Here is a 14,039-nt window from a genome sequence, read left to right on the forward strand (position 1 = left end):
CAGTCTTCCCCCCCCTCTGCCCTTTCCAAGCCGTGAGCTATCACACGGCCACAAATGTGCTCCCAAACCATCAAAGACAAAGACCTTGCTTCAGGTCTCTCAGATATCACCCACAGGAGAAAAAATATTCCCAAACCTCCTCCCTGCCTCTTGCAGCTCACGGATGCTCCCTCCAGGGGTTGCAGCCTTCAAGCACCAGCACAGCCGCCCCTCTACCTATACCCTGGGGGTCCTACAGGAGCAAGGAGGGCGCTGAGAGAGGGGAGACGTAGCAAAAAGGAGCAGTGATGGGCTGGGGACTTGGCGGCCCCATCACCCAAGGGAGAAGGACCCAGCTCTGGGTGGTGGCGGTCTCCCAGCACATTGCGAGGGGCAGCAGGGAGCAGGCACCATTTTGTGGTTTCGGGCTCAAATGCAAATCACTGGAGTGAGTCACAGGGATTTTTGCCTCTCTCCTGGAGGCCTTTCATTCATTCATTCATTCTTTTTTGTCATTTCTGATAACCTGAAATATTAGTCAGCTGGACCGAAGCTGCACCCACCATCTCCAAAGGAAAACACGGCCCCGGCACCCAAGGTAAGCAGAGCGCAAACACAGCGGGGTCAGCTCCGAGCATTCACGTCTCCCAAAGATTTCCAGACCCTGGAAAAACCAGGGAACGGCTTTTAAAATGATGAGATTTGCAAGAGAAGAAAAGGAAGGAGAGGAAAAAAAGGAAGGAGAGTGGCTGGCTTGTGTTTATTTCCCTACTGGCTTTTGAGCCTGTAGGCCACTCTTACATCACGCTGCTGCGCTCCTCTCTGCTACGGCAAGGAAAGGAGCCCTGAAAGCAGCAAACCCCCTGCCAGCACTCTGCAGCCACACGGCTTCAAAAAATGAGGTTTTAAGGAACGAAGGAAGAGATGAGAGACGAGGCAAATGGTGGGAGCAGTGCCCTCCGAGCCCCTCTCCATCTGCAGCCACCCCAGTGGGCTGCCAGGAGGGCTCTGGGGAGCACGGCACAGCCAAGTCTCTCTCGGCGCTCAAGGAGGGTCCCAGCAAAGTGAAAAGACTTCCAGCACATCTCAGCAATTTCTCTCCGCTCCCAGAGGAAGCCTGTTTATTGGAAGCCATTTTCTGCATAAATAGCCTTTTCCTGCACTTCTCACAAACTCGGGCTAAAATCATTTCCTAGGCTTGAGGACGCCAAACCACAGCCTCCTAGATGAATGGGCAGAGCCTGACCTTATGCAGGACACCAAAGACATCCCTTAAACGCCACCCGGAGCCCACCCGGCTGTCCCAGAGATGCTCCTGAAGTTTCTCATCCCCTCCCCAGCAGCACTGGTACCAGCTCAGAGCTGCCACAGCCCCCAGCTCCTCCTGAGTGCTTTCCCTTGGGGGTCTCAAAGCCCATTTACCCCCCATTCACCAAGCGTGGCCCCAGATCCCTGCTCAGCACACAAAGAGCAGGGAGCAGCTCAAAGGCAGCGTGTGCTACGAGCTAAACCTGCTTTCTGCACACCTTGAACGGTGTGCAAGGCAAACAGCAGAAACGGAGGCAGCTCTCCCACCTCGCCCTAACGTGGGACACCGGCTCTGCTCCTGAGCTGGTGATGGGAACAGGCAGACACAGGGGCACAGCAGGATTTGGGGGGCTAAAGAGGAAAATAGCAGAGCTGTGGAGCTGCAGAGGCAGCGCTGCTAAGGGGAAGGACTGCAATGGGGACCCCCTCTGCTCTCCACATTTTGCAGCCCTGCACGGGGTCCTGCCAGGCTGCACAGCGCTGCTGCTGGCTCCGCTGCTCCTCCTGGACTGGGACAGGCTGAGCCTGGCAAGAAAACCTCCTGAGGACCACAGCAGGGTGCAAAACACCCTACACGTGGCCTGACCTTCCCCAGCAGGGTCCTCACCCTGTCCTCCAGGGGTAAGCAGCCCCCAGCCACCGCTGGTATCCTCGAGCTTGGGGCAGGGAGCAGAGGAGGAGGATTTGGAGACGTCTCTGCTTGAAGCTGCTCAGGGGGTCAGAGGCAGATGGAGAGCAGCACTCTGGAGCTGGATGTAGGCAGGACACAGCCAACACCCAGTTCCTCGTGCTGGAACAGGAGGAACTCAGCTTCATGCACCCCGTGTGGGATGCCACAAGGGGACAAAGAGCCCCAGAGCCCCGTGTGGCTGCAGGAAATTGCCCCAAGCAGGGGCATGGCCCCAAGGGACAGAGCCACACGTGGCCAGGAGAAGCCAGGGAGCTCCAAAACTGTGATGGCACCGAGCCACCAGCTCCAACCATGCCACGGGGGCGATGTCCCAGCCCAGGGACTGCCACCCCGGCCGGGCACGGATACATCCCCATGCGTGGCGTGGGGCAGGGGGCTTCGCACCGCCTCGCTCGCTGGCTCGGGGAAGCAAATACAAAGGCTGGGCTCCCCAGCCCTCGCTGATGGTCGACCTCTCCGTTGTCCTCGCTGCACGCCTGTCCCAGTTCCAGCAGCCGGTTGCTACAGCAACTGAGCTCTGACTAATCATTTGCGCAATGACCTTTTTTCCCCCCAGAGAGAGGGAGGGAGGGAGATGGAGAGGAGGGAGGGAGGGGAGGAGAGGCAAAGCGAGTGGAGGTTAGCGAGAAAAAAAGCAGCCGGGGAGAAGGGGGTTTTTTAGGAGATGTGAGATCTAAGGGGACAAAAGGGGGGACGAAAAAGAGGGGGGTGTTATGCGGGTACCCCCATGCCCCATCCGGCCCCGATGGGGAGAGTGGAGGGGGCCAAACAGCGTGCTGGCGGGTGCAGCGCTTTGCTGGGGCTGTTTTCATGGTGAGGGGGTGGTGGAGGCAAAACGGGGCTCGAACACAACACATCCCTCCTCCTCCCCACCCCACACCCCCCCTGCCAAGGGCCAAAAGTCAAGAATTTGGCTCCGCTGCTGAGTGCTCGCGTGGGGCTTACGGTCAGCCCGCCTCACGCACCCCCAGCACAGCACCACAGCAGTGGGTGCAGCTCCGGGGGGGCTACAAGGGGCTGAGCCCAGCCCCAAGCACCACACCAAGGGGCAGCAGGGCCAGACACTGCTGCTGGGCCACCAGATCCATCCAGCAAGAAACCTGAGCCCGGCTCCAGCCACCGGCACCGTGCCACCAGGAGGGGTTCGCTCCCTCCGCCGCCGATCTCAGCCGGGCGAGAGCAGGGTCAGGGCTGGCTCCGGCTGCACAGCTCGGTAAATAATGCACGAGCCTCTCTGCACAGCCCCGAGGAACACACGTGGGATCGCATCCGCCTGATTTTTGGGGGGGAGAAATAAGTTTAGGGGTTGCAGGGATCTCTGCTCCTCGCTGGCACGTCCCCAGGAGGCAGAAGTGGCGAGAGCAGGAGCGGTGGCAGGCGGGTGCTCACCGAGGGTGGGTGGATTGCTGTGCCACCAGCCCCGCTTTTCCACAGCAAAAGGATTTGGGCTCGTTTCCAGTGGGAGCAGAAAAAAAGGAGCCACATCTGACCTTGACCAAGCGCAGAGAGCTAAAGCCAGCGGAGATAGCCAGCAACGGAGATCCCCAGTGGCCGAGGGCTGAAATCTATGGAGATTCATGGGAGAATGGGTTGGCTGTTGGGGGAAAAACAAAAAAAAATAAGAAAAGGAGAATAGGGATTTTGAAGAAAACAAAATGTTTTTGTGGAGAGAGATTCCACAACTGGGAAAAAGCCTGACAAGCTCTGCAATACTGCGGGGTGAGTTGGCAAGTTTGGGGAGTGAGAAGAGGAGGAGAGCTGGTGTGGCTGAGGAGCAAAGCAGGGGCAGGGCGAGCTGTGCCCGGGGTGCTGAGCACGCACCCCCATGCAGGAGCTTGAGGACACCCCAACAATGCTGAGCTCTGCTCAGCACAGACCCAGAATTGCTCAGAGACGTTCTGGTGGCATTGGCCAGCCTGTCCTTGCCCTTTTTGTGCTGAAAATGGACCTTTAAGGACACTCAGACAAAATCCTTGCTCCAAACACCTCCAACGCTTGGCCCCAGAGCCAGAGCAGGTTTGCTTTTTCCTCTAAGGCTTGGCACCTACAGAAATTTCCCCTGCAGGATGTGACCCCAACCCTGGCAAAACCCCACAGGGACTTCACAGAGGGCTCGGAGCACACCCATAGCAGTGCCAGCCCTGCACAGTGCGCTGCAGGCAGCCACGGCTTGCTCCGCTGGAGCTCGAGCAGATAAAAGCCATGTCAAGCCCAACGCAATACGCACTGCTGAATGGCAAGAGACAGAAACTCGGGCTTGGTGCTACACAACGCGGTCACACAGCTCCCAGATCAGGCCCAGGGCACGGAGACCCCCAGCTCATGCCTGCCTCCAAGCCACCTTGTAGCCAGGGGCCACCGCGAGACTGAAACGCAGAGCGCAGAAATACAACTGCTTGCCACCTCTTTTCGGTTAAATCCCTGCAGCTCGCAGAGCTCCACCAAGGACAATTATTTCCAGCGTGTGCCGTGCGTGAGCGCTGCAAGCGAGGCAGGGATGGAGTTTCATCACAGCCCGGCTTTGTGTGCAGGGCGAAGGAGGAGGAAAGAAAAAAAAAAAAGGAACTTGGAACTCAAGGCCCCCCCGGCCTCACCCTGATCCCGAGGAGGCTCCGCTCTGCTCTTGCTCAACCCGACACCGAGAATGAGGAAGCGGAGGAGACAGGCGGGGGAGGCGGAGGAACGGTCAAGCTGAAGACAAACAGCCTCCGCGCCGCGCCGCTGGGGAAGCTTGGCGAGCCAGAGGGCACGGGAGCAAAGGGCGCTCCCAGCAGAGCCTTCAGCTCCTCGGGGCTGGGGTCCCTGTGGCACGGAGCTGGGGGGGGGTTGATCCTGGTTTAGGTCTTCAGGTTTGTGGTGTCCAGCACCCGGAGACAGAAAGGGAGCACGAAGCTCGCCTTGCCAGGTGACAGCCGAGCCACCACCCGGTCCTGTCCTGTCCTGGTGGTGCACGGGGAGACGGCAGCCGTGCCAAGCCGAGCTGTGCCATGCCAGCAACAGCCAGCCCCCTGCCTTCCTTGCTTGGTTCTAGCCAGCAGCTCCCTCCCCTCCATCACCATCCCCACCCTCCCCATCTCGACACACAACTGGTCTCCCTCCTCGTCTTGCCCCCAAGAGAAAGAGAAATCCATCCCGGTGAGGTGAGCCCTGCGCACACACAGCCCTGTTGGTTTGCTCTTCCACCTGGTAGGACAGCCAGGAGGTGCCCCGATCCTCTTAGAGCAAAAAAATATTGTAGCAAGGACATCAAAGGACTTGCCTTCTAATCTCTCTGGGAGAAGCAAGAACGAGCCCACAGGGATGGGGATGGAGCTCTTTGCGGGTGCCCAAGCAGGGCCATGGCTAGGCTCTGGGAAACCTGCTCCAAAAGGTTTGCTGTTTTCCAAGAAGAGCAGCAAATCCCACGGGAAGGAGACCTTCAGGAGAGCCGAGGAGGCAACCAAACCCAGACAGGGACCAGACAGGAGAATTCCAACCCAGCAAAGCCCCGGGGAAAGGAAACCCTGCAGAGCCCAGTGAAAAGAGGAGTTTTCCTTCCCCTCCCTGCAGCCATCCCAGTGCAGGAGCTGGGGTGAGGGTGCCGTCACCCTCTGCCTGGGCCAGCCAGGAACTTTAAGCCAGGAGCAGAGCCCGATGGCAGAGGTGCCGTGGGAAGGCAGACGAGTGCTGGGACCCGTGTGATTGCCCCCAGCAAGCGGCAAATCCTGAGAGTTTACACCCGGCTCGCATCTGACCCTGGGGGCATTCTGCATCCAGAGCATCCCTGGAAGGGAAAAGCAGCTGCCAAAACGCAGGAGCTCCGCCTGCCCAGAGTTTGCATTTCCAATTTGGCTGGGAAACTGGGAAAAAAAAAAACCAGACCTGGGAAGCCAATTTCCCCCAGAACATCCATCACCACCCCCAAAATACACCGGGCTCTAGCCCAGCAAGGTGCCAGACTGGCTGTGGGCAGGGGGGGCACCATTTGCTGCAGCAGTGCCTCCATCGAGGGGCAGCTTTTTTGGAAGTGAGGCCGAGGGAATGGCAAATATGCCAGGATGGGGTCCGGGTGCACCTGCTCGACACCTTTCGAGTGACCCAAAAAATGAGCAAACCCATCCCTACAGCCCCATCCGCGGGACCAGGCGAGGAGTGAGCCCCTCTTAGCAACAGCGCCCGATTTAAATAAATAAATGCAATTCTGCTGAGAGGGGGAAAAAAATAAAAGGAATAAAGGCTGTGCCTCTCCAGCTCCTCCTCCCCTCCCAGAAACCTGTGTGCTATGCAAATATATGCAAACAAGACATGGAAGGGGGGGGGGGATGAAACTGGCTGTCTAAACCAGCATGGTTTTAGACTGGGAAGCGTTGGAAGCAGCTCGGTGGAAAGTTGAGGCAGAAATAGCTGCAGCAGGAGAGGGACAGGCAGTGACGACGGGAGGGTGCGTGTCCCAAAACGCCTCCTCCGGCAGCGGGATCGGCTCTCGCAGCAGCAGCCCCAATCCTCCCTCTCGACACCCCATTTCTGCAGCCGATGCTAAAGCGCTCACAAAATCCCTCTTCCCCTTCATCTAGGGAAAAAAAAATAAAGCAGAGAGCTCGCTTTGCTGCTGCTTACGATTCCCAACGCACCCAGCGAGGGATGGCAGAAAGCACCGCAGCGCCTTCGAGCCCTTTGCCACCGCGGTGCCTGGTGCCGAGCAGGGGTTTGGGACCACAGGGCCACGCTCTGCAGGGTGGGCGCTCGCCCCCGGGGACTGCTGGAGGAGCGACACCTTTCCTACATGAAGAATGGGATCGTGTGAATTCCGGCTCATTTGTTCCAGGCAATTTATCCACCCCGGTATTGCCTTGTTTGGTAACATTTTCTCAAGGGGGTTCTGCCGAGAAGCAGGTGAAATCTAGAAAGTCTGAAGGCTTCGGGGTGTAAACACCATTTGCCTGAGCGATGCTGCTCACGTTGATAGTCAACGCCTGAGCATTTTTACTCAGAAACAGGAGGATTTTTTTTTTTTTTTTGGATGTTAAACATGCTCTGCTTGAGAACAGACCTGGCTGAAGCAGTAGCACTTTTCTTCCTTTTGAATCAGCCTAGATTTTTTTTTTTTTTTAATTTGTTATTTTTTTTTTATTCACAGAAATAGCTGAGATGTTCTGAACTCAGTGGAAAGTTTCTGATCAAGTGCCAAGTGCCCGGGCAGCCCTGGACCATGGCAGCCCCGTGTGGGTCAGTTTGTGATTTCTGCCAGCACTCACAAGCTGCAGCGTGAAGGTGCTCCCAAAACCCAGCCCCAACATCAGGATGGAGGGCACAGGGCAGCAGAGAGGGGCTGTTTCCAGCCCCCGGAGCACTCCCTATCAGCCCCAAGGCTGATATTTGATGTGTATATGGGGCGAGAACAAAGCATCTCTGGCTGTTCCCTGTTTTTCCATCCTTCCATCCTCCCTTTTTGCCATATTTCCCCGGCACCTCGTGGGGAGCCGCTCCAGCCCTCTGACAAGGACGCATTTCAACACATGCACTTTTACCAACCAGAACGGTGCTAAACAAGCCTACAGAGCATGCAACAGCGTGTGCCAACAGCATTTTGTGACCTGTAAAAAATTACAGCCACCCCCAGACCCCAAAGAGAAAGGTACCACGAGGATGTCACGGAGGAGTCCCTGGGGAAGGGGAGCGAGCTGCTGCTCACTGCCCCCTCCCCAGCAGCCACCAATTTCCCCCCCAGCCACACAGCAAAGCCCTGCACAAAGCTCCCTGCAGGCTGCACGGCACAAGCAGGTCTGGGGGCAGACCTCTCAGCAAACCACATCACCCTAAAACAAAAAACAAACAAAAAAAAACACCAAGATCAACCCCACGGCTCTGCAGACGGTTGTATGCAAAGGGTTACACGGGGGTGGCAGTTATCGCCCTTTCTCTCAGAGGCTAAAACCAACCCCATAAACCCGAGGAATAAAAGGTGCAGACTAGCTGGGATTTCAAATTCTGCGATTAAGGACGGAGGCAATTTTTTCCCCTCCCCGGGCTGCTGGAGCACGCAGCGGATGAGGCCAGCTTTCCGCGCGCTGCCAGCAGCTGCGATATGCGCCTCTGCCGTCACCAAGCAGAGAGATTATTCCCTGGATCTCCCAGGCTGTTTATCGGGAACGTTCGCTGCTGCGGCCCTTAAAGCAGCTTAAACGCCAAAATTAAAAAGTAATAATAATAATAAAAAATAATCACTTCCTTAACCTAAGAAGGAAAGGGAAGGGGAGGTTGAAGCACCTGGGAGATGAGTTGGGGTCTTAAAACAGCCCTGGGCGGTGCTGGGAAGCCAGCAGGGAGGTTTTTGGGGATAAAGTTGGCCATGCCCACACCCACACATCTCCTCCAGCAGCAGTTTTGGAAGAGATCACCCAAGGAAGAGGCACAGGGCAGTGCCCCTTCGCCACGCAGGGCTGGGGAGGCAGCAGCACACGGCATGGATAAAAAACTGCACGAGAGCTCGGAGCTGGGGACTGCACTGGAAGAGGAGCCACGAGGGCTGATTTCCTCGGGCATCCGGAGCCTTTGAAGATCAGAAAGCAGCCGAGTGCAAGGCAGGCTTTCAAGCTGCCAGCACGGGTTTGGTGGTGGGCCTGGGACTCCCTGGGGAGCCAAAGATGCAGGATCCCAGCGGCTGGGTCCGATCCTGCCTCCCTGCCACACATGGGCAGAGGGGAACGGCTCCGTTGTCATCACAGGAGCTCATTCTCCCTGGGACATTAATTAGGACATGGGTGCGAGCTCGGGAGCACCCAGCTGGTTGCTCAGAGCTGGCTGGGTGCTCGCTGGTGTTGGATCATCCCAGCACAACCCCCTGCTCCCTGTCCCCTTGCGGCTTCTGTTGGGAAAACTTCCCGTGCTGGAGGTGGGTACAGCTCAGGGACCCCCAGGAGCATCCCCTTTGGATGGAGGGCTCCTGCCCTGCTTTGGAGCCTCCAAACCTTCCGCTCCCCTAAAACTCAGGCCAAGAGAGACCCTTCCTGGGGCTTCTGGCAGGCAGGGAACGTCCCAGCCACTTGCATGAAAGGTTAAGACCACTTTCCAATTAGAGAGGCAGGAGCCATCGCAATAAAGCTCTTCTGAGGGGATATTAATCAGGGCATCTTCCTCTTGCGGAAATGCAAATCAGCCAAATGGAAATGGGAGTGATTAGAGCCAGTGATTAACGTGGGCACCTCGATCCCTGCTCTCGGCATGGACACAGGGGTGGAGGAAAACTGCCCCGAGACCCCACCTGGGAGTGCTCAGCAGCAATCCCCAGGTCAGTGCCTAATGCCCCCGGTCCCCCCAAGCTCTCCAGCTGGCTGCAGGCTTTTGGTGCCTCCTCTCCCAGCCAAAAGAAGCAGTTGTCTCATGGGGAGCTGCTCAGCAGGGGCACGGGAGGCTGGAGGAGACGTGGGTCAGGGACCTGGCAGGAGGGAGAGCGAAAGGAGGAGCGAAGCAATGGAAAAATGGGCTGGAAGGGAAAATGGATGAAAAGGGGCCAAAAGTGGTGGCCCCACTTCTCCCTCCCCTGCCCGGAGAAGTGGCGCACCGAGGCCGGAGCCGGCTCTGCTCCTCGCGGCAGGAGGCATTAGATCCAGCTGAGCTGCTTCAACGCAGCATGCATGTAAATCAGCCGGACAGGCAGAGAGGAGAAAAACAAGGGGGATGAGATAAGAGGATGGAGAGAGAGAGAGAGAGGCAAGGGGAGGAGGAGGAGAGGGAGAGAAAAAAGGGGAGGGAAGGAGAGGAGCAGGTGTGGAGAGAGAGAGAAGCAAAGAGAGGGCAAAGGGAGGAGGAGGGCAGGGAGAGGGGCACAGGGAGCCGTGGGCAGGGGGTCCCAGCACTCCGGGGGGAGCAGGGGGTGCACAGGGTGCCCACACGTGGCCAGGCCACGATGACCATGTGCAGTGACACCCCTCCTGCACCCTGCAGCACCGCCACCGAGCCCACTGCCACCTCCACCCATGTCCCTCCCAAAGGTTTGGGGGTCCCCAAGCACCACAGCATGCTTTTGCAGCCACGAGGGAGATTTTGGCACCCAGTCGCATCGCCAAGCAAGCAGCCAGAGTGCCAGCCTATAATCCCTCCTGGAAATGTGATTCCCTTGATTCACCTGCCCTGAAACCTGATGTGCGTTTATTATGGACGAGTTGGTGGGCACCAGCCTGGAGGTGACTGCACCTGGGGGGTGAAGTAACTGAGACACATCGAGACACATCGCTCATTTAAGTCAGGAATATCTTGCAAAGCACGCTGGCTGCTGAAAAACAACAGCCTGGCACCATCCCTTTCAGGCAGGGAACTCAAAGGCAAAATATTATTATTTTAAACCCCTGCGTTGAGGATCAGCAGCTTCATGAGAAGTTCTCATAGCTGGGCAGGACACAACGCTCGCCTGACATCAACACGCACCAAGCAACCAACGCTGATGCAAATACCACCTGCTGTAATCATGACATCACCCCTAATTGTATAACAAGCAAGGATGACACCAGGCGTGGAGCCCTGACATCACCAGCAGAGCTGGAAAAAGGTCCGGAACAGGATGATGATGATCAAAAACATGAGTCCACAGGAGGAAGACCTCAGCCTGGAAAACAAGCAGCCAGCAAGGCATGTTTGTGGCCTCAAGAAGGTGAACCAAGATTGATCGCTCGCTGCATCTCCCAATAAAAGAATTAGGAGGCATCCGATAACATTAAGAGGCAGCGGGTTCAAAAGACACAAGAGGAGACGGTTCTTCACGTGATGCGTGGTTAAGCAGTGGAAGCCCTTGCCGCAGCTCTCTGGGGATGATTAAAGCTTATGTGTTTACAAAAATCAACTAGACAAATTCATGGGAAATCCATTGAGGAGTATTAAAGACAAAACGCCACTCCGGCTGGGGAAGTCCCCGAGCTGCCGTGTGCCTGGGAGGCGCGTTGAGCCTGGGCTCTGCTCCTCACACCATGCTGAAGATCACAGGTGCCATCTCCAAGCCCAAACACTGCTGTCAGTGCCTCCTGCATCGCACCCTGGGCGATCCCCAAATCCCAACACCTCTCTATTTCATTTCCAGCCCCATCTCAGGAGGCAGAGAGCTCCCAAAACCGGCACTGTTGTCATTGCCATTGCTCTTATAGAACAGCCCGGGGTTTTGTTTTATGCCAGGTAGTAAAAAACCACCCAGCCCAGCACCAGCTCACAGTGCCAAAAGCTGCTCCCAAGGCCTCCAGCCCTGCTCCATCCCCTGGGACCCCAGACTCCCTCTTGCACACGAGCAGCACCCCCTGCACCCACGGAGGCAGGAGCGCAGAGCCCGCGCACGTAACCACCCCAATTAAAGCCGAGCGCATCGCAACGGGGCCTGGCAGCGCTGCATTTATCAGCCTGCCTGGAAGGGGCTTGTGCAAGCTGTCCCCCTGGCTGACGGATTAGACAGCAGACAATTAGGTTTCAGGCACACACACACACACACACGCAAGCACACGCACGCACACAAATCCTTTTCTCCATCCATCTGCACGGCCGCGGCGGCTGAGCACAGCTGTGCGGCTGTCCGGTGCTTCTGACGCTGCGTGCGGCTGAATAAGAAAGAGCCCCCGCGCCTCGGCTTTCAGCGGCCGCTCGCAAAATGAGCGAGAGGTCCCCAAAGAGATGACACAATTGCAATGGAAATGATTAACCCTTCCCGGGCTGGCTTCACCGCCTCTCCTCCCCGCTCCAGCCCGGCCACACGCTGCTCCTGCTCGTTGGGTTTCAAGGACGAAGCCGGAGCAACTTAGTGCTCAGGCAGCTCAACCATCACCAAAAATGAGTGTCCACATCTCACAGCCTCAGCCTGGGCTATTGGGGATCATTTCAGGCACATCTCATCGCCAGGAGGTCCCCGGCTCCTCTAAGCAGGGGCTGTCTCAACACACACAGCACGAGCATCCCACCAAAACGTCCCTCTCGGCACCCGAGAGCAGAAGCTTTGATTGCCACATCCAGATCCTAGGCACAACGAAAGCCGGTGGTGCTCCTCAGATCATCCCTTCTGAGGGCTATTCAGAACAATAACTCGATAGCAGACAAATTAATTGAAACATTACATGGTTAAGAGAGGAACGGAGCAAACTGGGGGCTTCTGAAAGGCGAGGCATGCACGTCTGCTCTGGGAGATGGTTTCTGATGGAATCAACAAAACAATGGATAAAGGGAACGCAGTAGATATAATTTACTGGGATTGTCCTAAAGCCTTTGATAAAATCCCACATGAGATGCTATTAAGGGACCCAGGCATTACTGGGCAAGATGCAAAATGCTGCCGAGGAGCAGGACAGAAAGAAGGGCCACGGAATGGGCAGGTAATGCCCATCTGGAGGGAGGTCAGGAAAACCTTGATCCTCACCCAGCTCCCCACTCCATGAGAGGGTCTGTCTGTCCCTGCTGCCTGTCCTCCCGTGTTAGCCAGGGCAGCAGGGCAGTGAGCAGCTCCATCCTGCTGTCGCTCACACATCCTTGAGGTTAGATAAGCTGAACATGACACCAAGAAGGACTGTGTCAGCCCCTGGCCTCGCACTCACAACCCGTGATCTCCCCCGTGTCCTTCCAAGCAGTCTTTCATCTGCCCATCTGGAGAGGAGAAAGCCCAAGGAGGGACATCTCACATCCTTCATTAGGTAGGAGATATGCAGGGGAGGGAGGATCCTCCACAAATACCACTCAGCTGCACCTAAAACTTCCTGAAAATACCCCATTTCAATTTTTCTTGTAGCTTTGAGGAAAGGGAGATCAGATCAGAAGAGCCATCTCAGTGCATGGTACCCCTCTCAGAGGCATCTCCAAGACAAGTGCCCAGGTAGAACCAACCAAAAGAACAACTCAGCCCAAACCTCAAATCATTGAGCTATTTTCTGTGTTTCATTTACAAAAAAAAAAAAAAAAAAAAAAAAAAAAAAAAAAAGATATCAGCCCCAGTGTTACAAGCTACATCACCCACTAAGGTAGGGAACTCTCCAGATGCACTGGGGAACATCCAAACGTTTGCCAAGGAAGCCTGCTGCTCTCTGAGCTCTGAATATTATTAGGAACACAACACCGGACACGTGAGGATGGCCCCAGCCTCACAGAGCACAGCCAGGTCGTGCAGACAGTTCTGCCCCATCTCCAAACCTGCTGGCTTCCTCAAATGCTCCAGCGGGGCAGGACAAGATCCTCATCCCTGCCTCTAGCTCCTCACTTCTCACCCTGAACTTATTCCTGGGCACTTCAGAGCCACTTGGTTGCACACCAACAAGATCTGTACAAGGTCTGTCTGTGAATCAGCTCGTCCCTCACCCCATGTCCCGTGGTCTACCTGCTTCACAAAGCCACATCTGCAGAGTCTCAGGACACAGGCCACTCGCTGCTGCTCCTTGGGGACTTGGCCACCATCTCTTGAACCAATCCATAAATCGTCCCTTCAGATTTACCAAGGACCTCTACATTTCCCTCTGCAGCACTAAGCACGGTGTCAGGGAGAATTTTCTGATAACTACGCTACGTTTTCCTCCCTTTCTCTTATCCCATTACCCATATCCCTTAGACCACTCTAAATAATTACTCGGCTGGGTGTTTATGACCTTCAGATATTTGCCCAGACCCAGTTTTAGGTGAACTCTTAGCCAAGCTACACTTAATATTTAGACTGCACAGAGAAATGCTCATGTTCAAAGTACTGCCAGGACAAGAGGAGGGGAGAAAAGGGGCAGAAAGCAGCTTCCCAGGCACTGCTGTGCAGGTAGGGAAACTGAGGCACGGGGAAAGACCCACAGATTGATCCCCCATCCTACCACCCCCAGACCCCCAGGGCACTGACCAGAAAGCACGTAAGACCAGGGGATTTGATAAAAAAGGGTGCTTATGCAGAGTTTACTACAGGTTTGAGGCCTTTCTTCAATCTCGGGCAGTTTTCTGCTTCCACAGCCATGGAATACTTTCCTGTGAAGAATCCCAACGTCTGGAAACCTCAACTGTGTGCTTCCCCCTCCTTAGCCTGGGAAAAGGGATGAAGGAGCTGTCTGTACGGGGTGGTTTGCATGGGGCTGGGAGGTCAGAGGCTCTGCCC

The 14,039-nt window shown here is 56.1% G+C and overlaps 1 long non-coding RNA gene across 1 annotated transcript; it reads right to left on the bottom strand.

The window, feature by feature from the left end:
* Positions 1 to 439: 439 nt before the first annotated feature.
* LOC137842836 (uncharacterized) lies at positions 440 to 12,370 on the bottom strand. The gene is made up of 2 exons (XR_011089243.1): positions 7,597 to 12,370; positions 440 to 6,527 (listed from the first exon to the last, which is right to left on the bottom strand). It is a non-coding gene; the product is annotated as an uncharacterized lncRNA (long non-coding RNA).
* Between the last annotated feature and the right edge of the window lie 1,669 nt (positions 12,371 to 14,039).

The sequence above is a fragment of the Anas acuta genome, chromosome 20, assembly GCF_963932015.1.
Source record: "Anas acuta chromosome 20, bAnaAcu1.1, whole genome shotgun sequence".
Taxonomy (NCBI): Eukaryota; Metazoa; Chordata; class Aves; order Anseriformes; family Anatidae; genus Anas; species Anas acuta.